The following is a 16,264-nucleotide window of genomic DNA, read 5'->3' as shown; positions in this document are numbered from 1 at the left end:
CATTAACCTTTCTGGTCATATTGGCCAGTCTGAGAGGTGTGAGGTGGTACCTCATTTCTCTGTGTAATTTTCAAAACTATTCTAGTTATTTTTTCTTCTGAAATACCTTCTGTTTTATTTGCGTTTCTTTTCTTTTGTTTTAAATTATGAAGTGTTTTCTCCTTCCCATTTCTCAGCATCCTCCAAATGAAAAACAAAAACCTTGTAAATGTATAATAATCATAATCAAATAAAACTCATATACTAGCAATGTTTAAAAATATATCTACAATCTAGCACCTCTCTGTTAGTAACGGGGTAGCATTTTTCCTCCTTGGTCCTTAGGAATCATGATTGATTACTGTGTTGCTTATAGTCCTTCAAAATTGCTTATTTTTATGATAACATATGATAGCATAAACCCTTCTGATTTTGTTACTTCACTTTTTCTTGTCTTTCCAAGGTTCTCTGAGACTTTCTCTTATAACAGAACAGTATTACATTATTTTTGAAACATTATTTTCCAAGTATTTCCCAATTCAAAAGCAATTTTTATTTTTACCAAAAGAGATGCCAAAAACATTTTTGTACATTGGGCTGCTTTCATCTTTTTTTTTTTTAATATTTTTGGACCATAGATTTAGTAAAGGTATTGCTGTGTCAAAGGATGTGTACAATTTAGTACCTTTAGGGGATATGTCCTAAATACTTTCCAAAATAAACGAACTAATTCACAGCTTGTATAGCTATGTCGATTCTCCTAATGATCATCTAAAATTTGTCATTTTCCTTTTTTTTGTTCACTTTATCAATTTGATGAGAACCTCAAAATTGCTTTAATTTGAATTTCTCTAATTATTAGTAATTTGGAGTATTTTTATATAGCTATTACTAGCTAGATTTTATTCCCTTGAGATTTCTGTTAGGATTCTTTGACTGGGGTATAAGGTGTATTCAAGGAAGACCGGTACCTCTGGTATGAGCTGCTAAGCCCTTTTTCAGAACTGCTTTCCACATTTCCACCATCTAAGTCACCTCTAACCTGTGGCTTTAAGAAGCAGTACCCTGCACAGTGGCTATACCCTGGGAAACCATTTTGGTAGATGGGCTAAACCAGGTTGAGGATAACTGAAAGGAGTTCCAAATCTATCAGTGAATTGGGAGGAGGGATGTCTAACCCGAGCATGTGAAGATTTCTCTTAGTGGAATGGTATAATGAGAAAAATTCATTCCAATGACCATGAAGGCAGCTGAAGCAGGCACAGTGGAGCACTTAGAGCTTATTTAGATATCGAAGGCTCCAAGGTCTTCCACTGCATCTTGAGCTATCAAAAAAGAGTGAGGACAAGGACTTTGTGCAATACTACCTCACTTAAATCTATTTTACACACAAATTAAAAAGATATCACTTATACCATTTTACTACTTTTACCTCTCTCAAAATTCTGTGGTGCTAGGCAAATGATGAAGCAGCAGGTAAGATCATCTCCTCACTGAAAGCAGCAGTGGGTTGTTAGCTTTCTGGATGTCTGAGCAGACTTTTAAGGATAGGACTGTTCACTTCCTGGCGTGAGAAAGGGACTAGAAAAATTGTCTGCTTACCCAACTTTGATATGATTAATGTGCAGGTAGTCATGCACAGGGTCCCACCATATGGTTGAAACACAAAAAAAGTGTAGAAAAACTTCTTCAAAGATGATTTCACATCCAATAGACCTGAAAGACGAACAGTTCTTTCTGCAAGAGAACTCAGCAGGTGTCACAACCAAATAGCAGCCCTGCATGAAACAAGACCGCCAAATGAGGCCAATTTACTGAAGTCAGAGTAGCTGGATACACATTTTTCTGGAGTGGCCATAGCGAAGAGGAATATTGTGAAGCTGCTTAGGTTCTGGGATCAAAACTAATCTAGGGGCAGCTAGGTGGCATAGTGGATAAAGCACCGGCCCTGGAGTCAGGAGCACCTGGGTTCAAATCTGGTCTCAGACACTTAACAATTACCTAGCTGTGTGGCCTTGGGCAAGCCACTTAACCCCATTTGCCTTGCAAAAACCTAAAAAAACCCCAACTAACCTAGATAACAAGTTTGTTTGCTTAATAAAAGGAATGAACAGGTTCATGACAATGTGATTGCTACATGTAGGAAAATGTAACACCATCATCATCAGTGCATATGCTTTCATCATAATGAACCCCAATGAAGAAAAGAAAAATTTTATGAATTCCTGGAGGTCCTTATCATCAATGTGCCAAAAGAAGTCAAGCTTATAATTCTGGGTGACATTAAGCTAGTAGAGTCACACTACCACACATGATAGGGAGTCACTGGGAGGAATGGAAAATGAAAACAGTAACAGCAATGGTCACTCACTACTGAAGACTTGTGCATCTCATGATCTTCTCCTCATGGACATGGTTTTCCAATTACCTAAACACTATAAAACTTCATGAATGCACTCTCATAGAAAACACTGGCTATGTAATTGTAAGGAGATGAGGTAGACAGGATATGAGAGTGGTGAAGGCAATGTGTGGTACAGAGGGCTGGACTGATCTAAATATTTGTATTCACCTGACATGGTGGCCCCAAGGCAAAATGACTACCAGAAGAATTAATGTCAAGAGATTAGAGTGCTTCTTTGAAGAATAGAAGAATCTTTTTTTTTAAGGCAATGGGGTTAAGTGACTTGCCCAAGGTTACACAGCTAGGTAATTATTAAGTGTCTGAGGTTGAACTTAGGTCCTGTGCTCTATCCACTGTGCCACCTAGCTGTCCCTAGAGTGCTTCTTGGAACAGGAACAGTTTGTGGCTAATTTTGAGCCAACACGACTGATAACAGTGGAGCAGAAAAAGAGTGGACAGTTTACAGAGATTTGGTGTATGGCACTTTATTTGCAAATTAGGGTCAGAACATTTGCAAACATAAAAACTTCTTTGATGAAAATGGTGGGGAAATACATAAATTGCTAAATGAAAACCAAGAATTCCACAGGGCTTACCAGTAGGATAGTTTATCTATCTCCAAGAAAGCATCATTTAATTTCATCAAAAGCAAAGTGTAAGCAAAATTAGGAGAGATGTAGCATTCTTGGCTCAGTAAGGCAGATGAAATTTAGTTTTATGCGCACAGTAACAATCCAAATCACTTTTATGATGACTTGAAGATTATTTATGGGCCATCTCAACTACTCACTGCTGATGGAGCCACATTGCTTAGTGTGAGGGACATGATCCTAAAGAGATGGGCTGAACACTTCCATAACGTTTACAATGGACTAACATCAATCAGTGCTGAAGTCTCTGACTGATTATACCTCAAAGTCCATTCCCTCTGCTGAATTTCCAACCAAGAAGTTTTTATAAGTCTTTAGGCTTTTTCCTGTGGCAAAGCACCCTGCTGATTCTATTCTAGCTGAGATATACAAGGTGGGGAGATCCATTGATTATACAAAAGTTGACTGAAATTTTCCAAATTATATGATATGAGGATGCTTCATTTGTCAGTCTCTATAAATTTAAAGGGAATAGATTGTCCTATGACAATCACAGAGGAGCTTCTCTTTTAGTAATTGCTTGGAGAGATTCTTGTCAGAATCTTCCTTAAGAGGCTTATCCTTCCCCTGAAAGATGGGCATCTACTTGGGAGCCAGTGTAACTTCAGATAGTGTTGAGAATTAATATGGTGTTTGCTGCCTGACAACTCCAGAAGAAATGACAGGAACAGAAGAGGACTGTAAGCAATATCTGTAGATTTGACCAACCTTTGGTACTTTTATTAGGACTTATGAAAAATTATGTCAAAATTTGGTTGCCCAGTATATGGTTTATACATATAAGATTTTTCATGGTAAGGCCCTATATTTTAGCTACACACAGTTAGTGACCCTTGATTTACCTCTAGTATACAGAGAATTACTGACCCCCAATTCACCCCCGATGTACAGGGAAGGGAGATAAGCAGGATTGATTTTATGCATATATTTAAAACAGCTTGAGTATTTAAAAACACTGCTGAATGTCCTTGACTGGTCCTGGCCAGACTCTCAAGGCCATACTTGTTTAACATTGCCTATCTCTTCAGGAACTAGCCATTCCTTAATTTAAACATCATAATTCTTGGGGTTTGGGAAAGGGTGGTTCCCTCCTCAGAAACCTGGAAAATTTGGTTTTGTTCCACAAAAAATTTGCAAGAAGCTTTGTTCTCAAGCTATATAAGATCTAATTAGACCATAGCCTAATTAGAGTCTCACCTATGGAAAGGATGCTCTGCCTGGGACCTTCCGGATTAGGACTCTGGAGGCTGTACTCCGGAACTCCCCTGCCATTATTGATTCAGATGTTGAAGCTCCCTTGAATCGGTGATGTTTTCCCCTTAATATTCATGTTTATGCAGGCTTTGCTTTTCTTTTTATTATATTAGAACTTATTGGTTACTTTTACTATAAAACTGATTTATAATCACTTTATTAAATATACTTTTTAGTTTTGTTGTTGTGAACATGTCATTTTGTAACAGTGAATTGAAACCAAAACTCATAATCAAACACCTAGAAAAGTTCATCATGAATGTCAATTTAATGACAGCATGTTTGCCTGATTTCTGGATAATAGATAATGCTGGTCACCAATGGAGTCAAGCAAAGCTGTGTGCTTACTCCCATGCATATTTTCAGCCTATTATCAAATGCCTTCATAGAGGATGAACATGGCATCAAGGTCTACTTCCGCTCAGATGGACATGGCATCAAGGTCAGTTACCACACTGATGGCAAATTCTTCAACTTGAAAAGGCTACAAACCAAAACTAAAGTAGTATTGGTGCATGATTTTCCACTTGCAGATGACTATGAAATGAATGCAGCCTCTGAAGCAGATACAATAAAGCACAGGTTGCTACTTGTTCTAATTTCGACCTTACAAATTAACACCCAGAAACACAGGTGCTCCAACTGCCATACCAAGCATTCACAAAACCATCAGTTACAGCACATGGTAAAGTTTTGAATACTGTTAATATTTACATATGTTGGCAGCATACTTTACAGGGATGTACTCATTGATAAAGAAGTCGATGTGCACATTACTAGAGTTAGCTCAGTGTTTGGAAGGATTCAAAGGAAAAGTGCAGAAAAAATAGGTATTAGATTGCCACAAAACTTAAAGTCTACAGAACCTGTGTACTGATTTCATTGTTGTATGCCTGTGAAAACTGGACAGTCTACCAGTGCCATGCCAGGAAACTGAATCACTTCCATTTAAATTGTCTTAGGAAGATTCTGAAGATTACCTGGCAGGATATACCAGACACTGAGGACCTTTCTTGAACTAAACTGTCAAGCTTTCAAACATTACTACAGAGAACACAACTATGAAGGGATGGTCATGTTGTTCGAATGTTAAATGTATGCTTGCCAGAAAAGACTATTTTATGGAGACTCAAACATGGCAAGCTCAAAGGAAGATTAGAAAAAGTGATACAAGGATGCTCTCAAGATCTCTCAAGAATTTTGGAACTGATAATGCAATATGGGAGACCACCCAGGTGCAAAGCAGGTGCTCCCCGAGCAAAGCAGAATTGAAGTAGCTCAAAGGAAATGTGAGATGTCTAAGTTTAGTTCACATGAACTATTTGTGCCCAAACTTTGATAGCTCATTCCAAGTTTGTATTAGTCTGATCAGTCACAGTCAAATACATTACAATTTGATTTTAACACAGTGATGTCTTTTGATTCTCCTCTAGAATGAAACACAACAATCAACCAATCAAGTATCCTTTGACTATCAGTTGAGGAATGACTCATTCTTTTAAATTTGAATTCATTCTTTCTATACAGTGAAAATGTCATTTTGTCAGAGAAACTTGATGCAAAGTTTTCTCCCACTTAATGTTTCCCTTCTCACTTTAGTTTCAAAGAATTTGTGCAAAAACCTTAAAAATTTATCTTTCCCCCTTCCTTCTATCCTGACTTTACCTTCTTATTCTCTTACATTTCTCATTTCTTTGTTCCTTATCCCCTTTAATGTAGAAAAGAGACAAGGAAAAGGAGTATCCTTAGCAGTAGTGTACTATGTATGACACAAATAATTTCCATTCACCAGTGTTTCTTTTCTTTGTCTCTCCCACATCCCAATCATAGGCTCTAACTTTATAGTACTTTCCTTTTGAAGTCTTCTTCATTTGGACAGATGGTGGCATGAAGGCCACATTTTTTTTCCCCTGAGCTCTCCCAATACACCTTAAAATACATGCCCAACCGAATTCTGAGTTGGAAAGTTAAGAAAAAGTCATGGTGAATAATTTTTCTAGTCTAGGGCAACTCAGGAAGACACAAAGAGAAGTATTAAGGTCTTAAGGTGAACGTTGGCTGGGAGTGCTGTGAGGTGAAGTGGCATGATTGCCACTGGCATCTACTGACAATAAGAGTGCTGAACACTTGAGAAGAAAGATTCCAAAGAATCCCTGTACTAGCACTAGGAGCAGTGCTGGGTATCATTTGGTAGTTTTGTTGTCATTACCCATTTCTCAGTTACAGTTCAAGGTGGAGAAGAGCAGTCATGCTCTCAAAGGATCTGTGGCCCTATCTGAGTAAGTACCAGAGTAAAGCTCAGGTGGGCAATGACCAGACCTTCCGACGGAGCACAGTATCTTGTAAGCACTGAAAACTTACAGGTCCTCACTGAGATGGTGAAATATTATTAATAAGGCCAACATGTTATTAACAAAAGAATGGGAATCTGACCATCTTTCTCTTTGACTTAAGACCATCACAGAGGAGGATTCACATTTTATATATCCTTCAAAATTCAGTGAGCTGAGGGGCAGCTAGGCAGCGTAGTGGATAAAGCACTGGCCTTGGAGTCAGGAGTACCTGGGTTCAAATCCGGTCTCAGATACTTAATAATTACCTAGCTGTGTGGCCCTGGGCAAGCCACTTATCCCTGTTTGCCTTGCAAAAATCTAAAAAAAAAAAATTCAATGAGCTTAGAGTGACCTCATGTTGGTCTTGTTAATAAAATGATGAGATTACCTAGAAACTATGTCTTTTGAACCTTTTTAATCAGTACAGGTATACTGAGTATCATGTTATTTCAGGACCTCAGGGGATATGTTAGGGAATTGTAAGGTTTTAGTGCTCCAAAAGTGGTCTGATTATTATCAGACTTAGGTCTCCCTGTTGCTTCTCTGTACAAGTTTGTGATTTGGTTTTGGATAATGAGCAATATTGCTATAACTTCTGCATCAACAGAGAAGAGGCAGAATTACAGTCTTCCTGCTTCTCACCTGACATCTGAGACACAGAGATGTTTTTGGTTTTTCAGTTTTTTCCTTTTTTCCACATACTATCCAGGAAAGTCACTTCTGAGTATAGGTTCCTTTCTTACACCACCCTGGATCTATTTCCCAATAGAAAAATGATCAAAGCTTAAAAGATGTTAAGGAGGCTATTATCAAAGGAAGAAATCCAAACTATCAACAGAGAAATGAAAAAAAATGCTCCAAATCATTAATAATTAGAGAAATGCAAATAAAAACAAGTCTGAGTTTCTACTCCATATTCATATCTTTGACAAAGATAACAAAATAACTGTCAAAGCAACTGCATAAATATAACACATTTATACACTTTGGTAGAGTTGACAAATGAAACATTAGTCTGTGAAACAATTTGAAACTATACTTTAAAAAAAATCACTAAACTTCAGCCTAATGATATTGTTATAATAGTTAATTAAAGGCTTATTCCCCCAAACAGATTAAAGAATAGGAAAACAAACCATATATGCAAAGATATTTATAGTACTTAATTTTATTGTGGCAAAGATTGCAAAAATGGGGAGGGCTGATCAACTGGGTCTTGATGAGCAATTATGGTAGATGAATGTAAAGGAATATTAGAGCTGAATGAAATGATCAAGAGACAGTTTCAGAAAAGCCTGGGAATAATAGTATGAACTGATTCAATTTATGCAATAATAACAACATTGTAAAGAAAATCAACAGAGAAAATCATAAGAACTGTGTTCTATCTTATGACAAAGCATAAGTCTTGTGATGAAATACAATACACTCTTGAGAGTGAGATGATTAACTGTGCTAATGACTGAAGGTGCTAAAATTTTTTTAAATAAAGTCTGTAAATATTTAACCTGATTTTTAAGATTGCTACCCAAAGACTAAAAAATTGAAATAGAAGAACTGAATCATGACACAGGTTTAAAAGTAGATGGAGAATTTTAAATGACTTCTACATGTAGTATCCTTTTCTGTACTTGCTCCTCCAAAATGCACACAAATTCCAAGACTGGATTTCCAAGGGGTAATTACTATTTTAGGTTTCAGAGGTAATCAACAGTGTGTGCCTTCTCCTTTGGCTACAAGTTACTTACAAGTTACCATCAGTGTATTCTACTTCCAACAGTTTGTCGGCAGCTCTTAGCAATGGCATAAAGACATGGCAAGAATTTCCTGTCCATTCCAATATACATGCCCCCAACTCCAGAACACACTCTCCCATAAATACATTTCAGAGTCTTTTGGAGGGGAAATGTTCATAAACTTGTAAGCATCAATAAGCTAAGTTTACACAGCTGCATATCTAATCATAACTCAAAGTCAAGATGGTGTAAGTAATGAATGGGTTGAGTTCCCACAACAGTTTGGTGAGAATCATCTATTCATAAACCAGACAAGGTCAAGGTGATGTAAGAGTTAACTTTTCACAACTACTTGGAGAAACATTCAATCAGGACCAGACAAGATCAAATAAAGGAATTTAAGTTTGCATAGTTAGAACGAACAAAGACAGCAAAAAGGAGGAGCTGGTCTTAATTTAGCAATGACCTAAGAAAGAACTGTGCCCACTTAATAAGGTTTATAGATATTTCTTTGCATGTCCCTCATAAAATTAAGCTTCATTTATATAATATGGGGTACATGAAGGAGAGAAAGGAATATATTAAGGAAGACTGTAATCCAAAAAAGAATTAGACCAGTCTAACCCTTAGAAGCAAGGAACTGAAGAAATTATATCATACTAATCTCATAAAAGCCTTCTCATTTCTGTACCCAGTGCTCTGATCCCTCCCCTTTGAGAAGTGGAGCATGCTTCTGGCCAGAATCATAGGAGTTCTCTAAGTTCTTGCTACAATAAACTGCTGATACAAGTTTTGTGTCAAGTGTGTTTGTAAAAAACTTTAAGTAGAATAGTATTGATGTGAAGGGAAAATATATAGCTAAGGAAAGTCACAACTCTGGCCATATAAGATTTTGTTACCTTTTTTTCTCTTTAGACAGTATTCATGAAGTTAGCCAGGGGTGTGGCATTGTTAATAAATTGGTTGTCCTACTGCTAGGTTGGCTGATTGGTTGGATGTTGGAGACAGGAGATCAAATCCAGCCTGACACTTGACTCTTCCTAGTTATGTGACCTTGAGCAAGGCATTTAATCTTGATTGCCTGGAATCCAGGGTCACCTCCAGTCATCCAGATTCATATATGGCCATTGGACCCAGATGGCTCTGGAGGAGAAAATGAGGCTGGTGACTTAGCACAGCCCCACCTTACTCAAATTCAATTTATGAACTTGTCATGGCATCACCTCCCTGATGTTGTGGTCTTCTTTGAAAATGAAGGACAAACATTATTATTATTATTTATCCATTATACTCACTCTTCAAAGGGCAGCTGCAGTCTCTCTGAACTACAATGTCAGGCTTGTCTATGTACTTATAGTCCTCTTTTATAAAGGGCCACAGACCCTTAACCTTGGATTGGCAGAAGTCTTTCAGGTTCTATTCCCTCAGGGCCTCAGTTATGAAGTTTGATACCTCCCAGGCAGGAAGTGGGAGAGGAACAGCCTCTTGTTTTTTTGACTACTCTTTCTGGTTATATCTTGATTACTTTGGTAAGAAACTTAATTCTAACTTATTTTTGACCATCTAGCACAAATCTGAAAAATCTTCCACTCCAGTGTTGGGAACAAGTTACTGAATCTATCTATATTCTGGTTCTAAGTTTAATGTTAGCTTTCTATAGTTAAGCTACTCAAATTCTAAGAATCCTTAAAAAGTACTGAATGATTCAAAAACACCTGAATGAACCTCATCTTTTAAAAATTTTATTTATTTAAGGTAATGGGGTTAAGTGAATTGCGCAAGGTGACACAGCCAGGCAATTATTAAGTGTCTGAGGCCGCATTTGAACTCAGGGCCTCCTGACTCCAAGGTAGTCTATCCACTGTGCCACCTAGCTGCCCAGAACCTCATCTTTATAACTCATTGTCTCTATCTTTGCCCCTTCAACTTAGTTTAAAGTTTAAAGGGGGCATATATTTACTGCTCTAACATTTTCTGGGACTATTTGAATATTCCTGAGTTAGATAGCTTTCCCTTTTGTCTCCTAATTTATTTCTCCAGAATGCCTTCAGGAAAGATAACTTGAGAAAAATCAATGGATAGTTTTAAAACCCAAGAGTAGGGACTTCCAGGGTGGGGCTGACATGATGACTGGAAGAAAGGAATCTCTCAGAGTTTTCCCCCCAGAAACAATGTAGTCACTAAATAGATCCTAAGGTGATAGAACCCATAGTGAGATCTTGGAGGAACTTCAGGAAAAGTTCTGTTGCCTGTGTTAAATGGGAGTATAGTTCAGTGAAGGCGGGAGAGTTGAGAAGTCAGTAAGAGGATTTTAAACACAGTTAGGGTTCCAACCCTAGCTCAGAGAGCAAGGTTTTGAGCCCAGGGATGGATGCTGGTGTAGCATTAGAGCTACCCTTGTGCAGGGAGCAAACCAGAAACATCAGAAACCCCAGAGCAGAAAACCAGGGAAAAGAACCCTTAGTCCCCTAGCAAAAAAAAAAAAAACCAAAAACAACCAAACAAAAAAACTAGGGATTATACACTCTATACCATAGGAAGAGAGGTTCAACTGACAAAGTGACCAAAAAAAAAAAAAACCAAACCCCAAAAAGGGCTAACCATTAACAGCTATTATTCTGATATGGGTTGCTAAAAACCCATAAATAACCATCTCAGAAAAGAAAAGCAGTAACAAAATTTCAACATGTGAAGCTTCCCATGGGTTGATGAACTGGTCTCAGTTTCAGAGACCTTTTGGAAGAGCTCAAAAAGGATTGCAATCACCAAAGAAGAGAGGAAGAAGAAAAAAAAACGGAGAAAAGAAATGAGTTATACAGGAGAAACATGAAAGTTAACTAAAGGAAACAATAATTTTAAAAATAAAATGGACCATCTAGAAATTAAAATTAAGCAAATGGAAAGGGAAACAAAAAAGCTAAATGAAGGAAGTCTTAAAAACTAAAATTGGACAAATAGAAACAAATAACTCTTTGACACTGAGATTCCATCAAACAAAACCAAGATAAGAGAATAATATCAATACCTGTGTTTGATAGAAAAGCAAACACTAGATTTAAGAACTGTTAAAAATTAAGAATAGAGTCTTAAGCCTACTGTGGTGAATTGAGATTCAGAAGCTCAAACACTCAGTTCAAGTCTTACCTCAGATATATACTTATTATGTGTATTTTAAAGGGTCTTCTTATTGTCCTAGGCAACTTGCCAAAACTTTAAATTACAAAATAACTGCCTTGGTTCCTCACAGCATTTCCAATAGTGATGCAATCATCCTGGAGAATTTCAAAAAGTTCAAGATATTTCCTCTCCCCTTCAGTTGTGAATATGCAAGAATTCTTTCTTTTGTTTGAAAACATACTTTGACTCTAATCAAATCACTTAAGCCTTATGCCTCAGTTTCCTCATCTAATGATGGGAATAACAAGAGCACCTCTCTCCCAGGGCTATTGTGAGAATCAAATTAGATCACTGTGATGGGCTTAGCATAGTGACTGGCATATAGATAAGCTCCATATAAACGTTAGCTATTATTATTTATTGCAAATGCCATATTTCATAGTTTTATTAGGTTTGGAATTAAGAAAAATCTCAGGCATTTATACAGCAGCATTACACAGGAAAGTATCCAGTGACCCCCGTGAAATGAGACTACAATTAAATCCATAACTTTAATTTAGGAAGAGTGGGACATCTTGCAAAGGTATATTATTCTTCCCGGAATCCATAGTTGTTCCACTGATTGATGACAAATTATGACATGAGAAGACCAAAGAAGAGGCGGTAAACAAGTTTGCATTCTTAACCTGACTGCAAAGCATTATTAGAGGTGCCTTTTATAGTTTTTCATCCGGCTCGTCTGCGTTCAAGACATTGCATTGGACGCAGCAGGTATTTAAAAATGTTTGCTGAAAATCCTGATGAAGGCAAGTGGGGAAAAACTTGATCTAGCAAGGTTGGGGATGAAAAACAGAAGTAACTCAAAGAAAGCAGTGTTTACCTTTCGCTCACAGAACAATGCACTATAAAAATCCTTGGAGTTTCCCCGACTTTACCTTCTTAGCTCAAACAGCCGTCCCAACATCACCAGGCCAGGTTTCTTAAATACAAAAAAGCAGCCGGTCCTTTTTCTTTCCTTTTGTACTCCCGTCGCTTTTTGATGACGCAAGGAGACCGCACTCACGCGTTCAGGTCCGGAGAGGATCAGGGGTGTGCTACATCATCGCTCGCGCGCCGGATATGATACTTCAGAAGAAACGGCGGAGTGCGGGCTAGTTTTACGGTTTCCTGTGAGTCGGAGGGCGGCGAAGGTTCTCTGCTTTTGGAGGAAGCGGCAGTGTTCGTGGGGAGGGTTCCCCCAGACAACAATTGTGGCGGTGAGTCTTGTTCTACACAGGTTCTGAGATAAGCTGTTAGACCTGTATGCGGGGAACAATCTCATAATTGCCTAAACCATGAATACCCCTGGGGAGCTTAGGCGTAAGGGAGGCCTGTGTGGGGCCTCAAGCTTTGGTCCTGCCCCGGTGGGGGATTTCCTCTTCCCCTGGAAAAAACCCCTCCCCCCCAAAAGCAAAACTAATGGGAACAACCTATCAACAAACTCGGAGGGAGAATAGCTGACACGAAATCTATTATATTACGTTCGAACGGGACTCCTACAAAGTTCTCATTTTACAAGTGGGGAGGAAATAGACATTTGAATAAGCCCCTATATATATGTCATCTACTTTTTTCTTTTTTTCTTTTTAATTTTATTTTTTCCAATTACTTGGAAAGATAGTTTTCAGTATTTTTATTCCATATTTTTCTCCCTTTCTTTGCACCTCCTTATGACAGAGAATAATCCGATAGTGGTTATACATATACAGTTATGTTAAACATTTTTTTCATATTTCATATTGTGAAAGGAGAATCGAACAGAAAGGAAAAAATGAGAAATAAAAAAAATATATAGACAGATTTTTTTTTTTAAAGTGAAAATAGGGGCGGCTAGGTGTCATAGTGGATAAAGCACTTGGAGTCAGGAGTACCTGGGTTCAAATGTGGTCTCAGACACTTAATAATTACCTAGCTGTGTGGCCTTGGGCAAGCCACTTAACCCCATTTGCCTTGTCAAAAACCTAAAAAAAAAAAAAGTGAAAATAGTAAAGTTTGGTCTACATTCAGATTCCATAGTTCTTTGTCTGAATGTGGATAGCATTTTCCATCACAAGTCTTTCAGAATTGTCTTTGATCATTATATGCTGAAAAGAGCTAAATGGAGCTCTTGCTGTTAATCTGTACAATGTTCTCCTGGTTCTGCTCATTCAGCATAACTTCATTTAAGTCTTTCCAGATTTTTCCTAAATTCTACCTGCTCATTATTTCTTATAGCACAATAGCATCCCATCACATTCATATACTGCAATTTGTTTGGGCATTCCCTCAGTTTCCAATTCTTTGCCACTACAAAAAAAGCTGCTATAAATATTTTTTGTACAAGTGGATCTTTTCCCTTTTGTGCCATATGCTTTTACAAATATTTCATTTAATCCTTACTACAATCCTATGAGGTAAATTCTCATATTATTCCTATCTTACAGTTGAGGAAACTGAGGCAAGCAGAAGTTAAATGTTATATTCAGGATGACGAAACTAGGAAGTGTGATAACTGAATTTGATCTCACATCTTTGTCACCCAAAGTCTAAGGGTCTATTCACTGAGCTGTCAGATTTTGCAGAGGAAAAAATTTGAGGCTCAGGTAGACCAGATTTTTTTTGTTGTTGCTGTTGCCTTTGTTAAGCAGTTGATTCTTTTGAGATAGTGCTGTTAAGTGATTTGCAATCACATATTATCACTGGTTAATGTTAAAAGATGTTTTCCTTAGTGAACAGCTTGAGAATTATTTAAAGCATTGTGTAATTTCCCATATAGGTACCTGGGTGATGCCAAGGATAGAACACAGGGTCTGAAGTCAGGAAGACCTGAATTCAAATGAGGCCTCAGACAAACCTTGTTTGCCTTAGTGACTTCATTAATAAAATGAGCTGGAGAAGATAATGGCAAACCACTCCAATATCTTTGCCAAGAAAACCCTAGTATGGTCATGAAAAGTCAGAAATGACTGAAAAAGAAATACACACACACACACACACACACACACACAAATGTATACATCTCTATCAGGAGGAGGTAGAATCTTTCATTAGACTTTTGAAATGGTTGTTGGTCATTTGACTGATCACAGTTCCTAAGTCTTTCGAATTTTCTATACTATTTTGTTTTATAAATTGTTCTACTGGTTGTTTCACTCTGCAAAGGTTTCCAAGTTTCTCAAAATTCATTTCTTATAGCACAGCAATATTGAATTATTTTTATATACTACAATCTGTTCCACTGTCCCTTAGTTTGAATACCCTCTCAGATTCCTCCTTTGCTATCTCAAAAAGAGATAAAAATGTTTATTCTTTCTTACCTAAAGTCTGTTTTGTTTAGTGCTAATCCCTCTCTTAAATTCCCTTCCTGGTTACATTTTTCCCTTTTCCCTCCTATTTTCTTATTGCATGAACTATTTCTGTGCTCAGTTGTGACCTGATGAAAGTGAGTTCTGATGAAAGTGAGGTTCAAGTGTTAGCTGCTCTCCCCACCTTATTTATAAAAGTTATACTTGTGTACAATTATGTAAGACTATTTTCCCTAATCATTTTTTTCCTTTCCCCTCACTATTCCTTTTTCCCTTTCTTTCCATTCTTTTAGATCATCAAGACAAAAATCATTCCTAGGCCTAGTTTAATTCAATTCTGTCTGACCCTTGATGTTAGGGTTCAGAAGGAACATTGTACCATTTCCTCATATTGAATATAAGCAGTTTATCCTAAAAAAAGGTATTTACCTTTTTATGTTCCTCTTAACTCCTCTGTTTGAATTTTAAAGTATCTATGCTGCTTTGGTCTTTTCATCAGGAATTATTAATAAATCCTCTATTTTGTTTAAAATTTCAATTTTCTTGCCTGTATGAGTGTATGATTATATTGTGTGTTATCCTGACTGTGGTTCTTTGGTTCTTGAATTCTTTGTTTCTGATTACTTGTAGGATTTTTTTCTTTCACCTGGAACCTCTCTATATAGGTAGTAATGATTCTGGTGGTTTTCATTTTTATATTTCTATCAAGAGCTGAAAGGTGGATTTTTTTATATTTCCTCTTTGCTTTTTGGTTCTAAGAGATCTGAGCAATTTTCTTAAGTTTTTTGAAATGATCTTGTTTTTTTTAGATTCTTTTTTAGTTTTTCCTTAATCTATCTGATTTTTAATATCTTTTGTAGGTTTTTAGCCATTAGTATCTTCCTCTGAAGATGAACCCAGGTCTTTTCTGTACCCATGGTAACTGCCTATGGGTTGGGTTCTTTCTCCTTTACCTACTCATTTTTAAGTAAAAAAAAAAAATTTTTTTTAGCAACTTGTTGTTCTGTTTACCTCTAGTAAGGTTCCCAGCTAACATCATCTCATTTCACTGCTTCCACACTCACTCAGCATGTGCTTATTCCTTCTTGCCCAGAACAGTGTCTCATCTGCATAACTGGGCCTGGTGACTCTTAACTGCAGAGGTTCCCCTCTCTTCCTTTTCAGGGAGCTAGCCTGGAGATGTTTACACATCATTTATCTTTCTTTAGATCTTCTCTAGTTGTTCCAGGAGGTCTACTGTTCTGTCCCAATTCTTGTTTATTTTTGTTCTTCTATGTTCATTTTGAAGTGCTTTTTTGACTTGTTAATGGTGGAAATCTGTAGATCTTGAAATTTTTCTGACCTACTCCACCAGATTATGAAAAGAAAGTTAACCAACTGGAAAAGAAGATCCAGAACCTTAAGGAAGAAAATGACTCCCTGAAGATTAGAATTGGGCAAGGGGTAGCTGGTGAAGTTATTGGAAATA

The 16,264-nt window shown here is 37.2% G+C and overlaps 2 protein-coding genes across 10 annotated transcripts in view; one reads left to right on the top strand and one right to left on the bottom strand.

Annotated features, from left to right (window-relative positions):
* ZCRB1 (zinc finger CCHC-type and RNA binding motif containing 1) overlaps positions 1-12,535 on the bottom strand; it is a 42,867-nt gene extending 30,332 nt beyond the window's left edge. Inside the window, exon 1 of one of the 4 annotated variants that reach the window (XM_074194723.1) lies at positions 12,354-12,535. The gene's annotated coding sequence lies outside the window, so the exon portion shown is untranslated. The remainder of the gene's footprint in view (positions 1-12,353) is intronic. The other 3 variants (XM_074194722.1, XM_074194726.1, XM_074194725.1) reach the window with 3 other exon arrangements.
* A 45-nt stretch (positions 12,536-12,580) lies between these two features.
* Positions 12,581-16,264, top strand: part of PPHLN1 (periphilin 1) — a 199,037-nt gene continuing 195,353 nt past the window's right edge. For 2 of the 6 annotated variants that reach the window (XR_012470211.1, XM_074194718.1), the window contains exon 1: positions 12,581-12,729. The gene's annotated coding sequence lies outside the window, so the exon portion shown is untranslated. The remainder of the gene's footprint in view (positions 12,730-16,264) is intronic. The other 4 variants (XM_074194717.1, XM_074194716.1, XM_074194721.1 and 1 more) reach the window with 3 other exon arrangements.

This window comes from Macrotis lagotis, chromosome 7, assembly GCF_037893015.1.
Source record: "Macrotis lagotis isolate mMagLag1 chromosome 7, bilby.v1.9.chrom.fasta, whole genome shotgun sequence".
In the NCBI taxonomy this organism is placed as follows: domain Eukaryota; kingdom Metazoa; phylum Chordata; class Mammalia; order Peramelemorphia; family Peramelidae; genus Macrotis; species Macrotis lagotis.
This window is presented reverse-complemented; position numbering and strand designations above follow the sequence as displayed.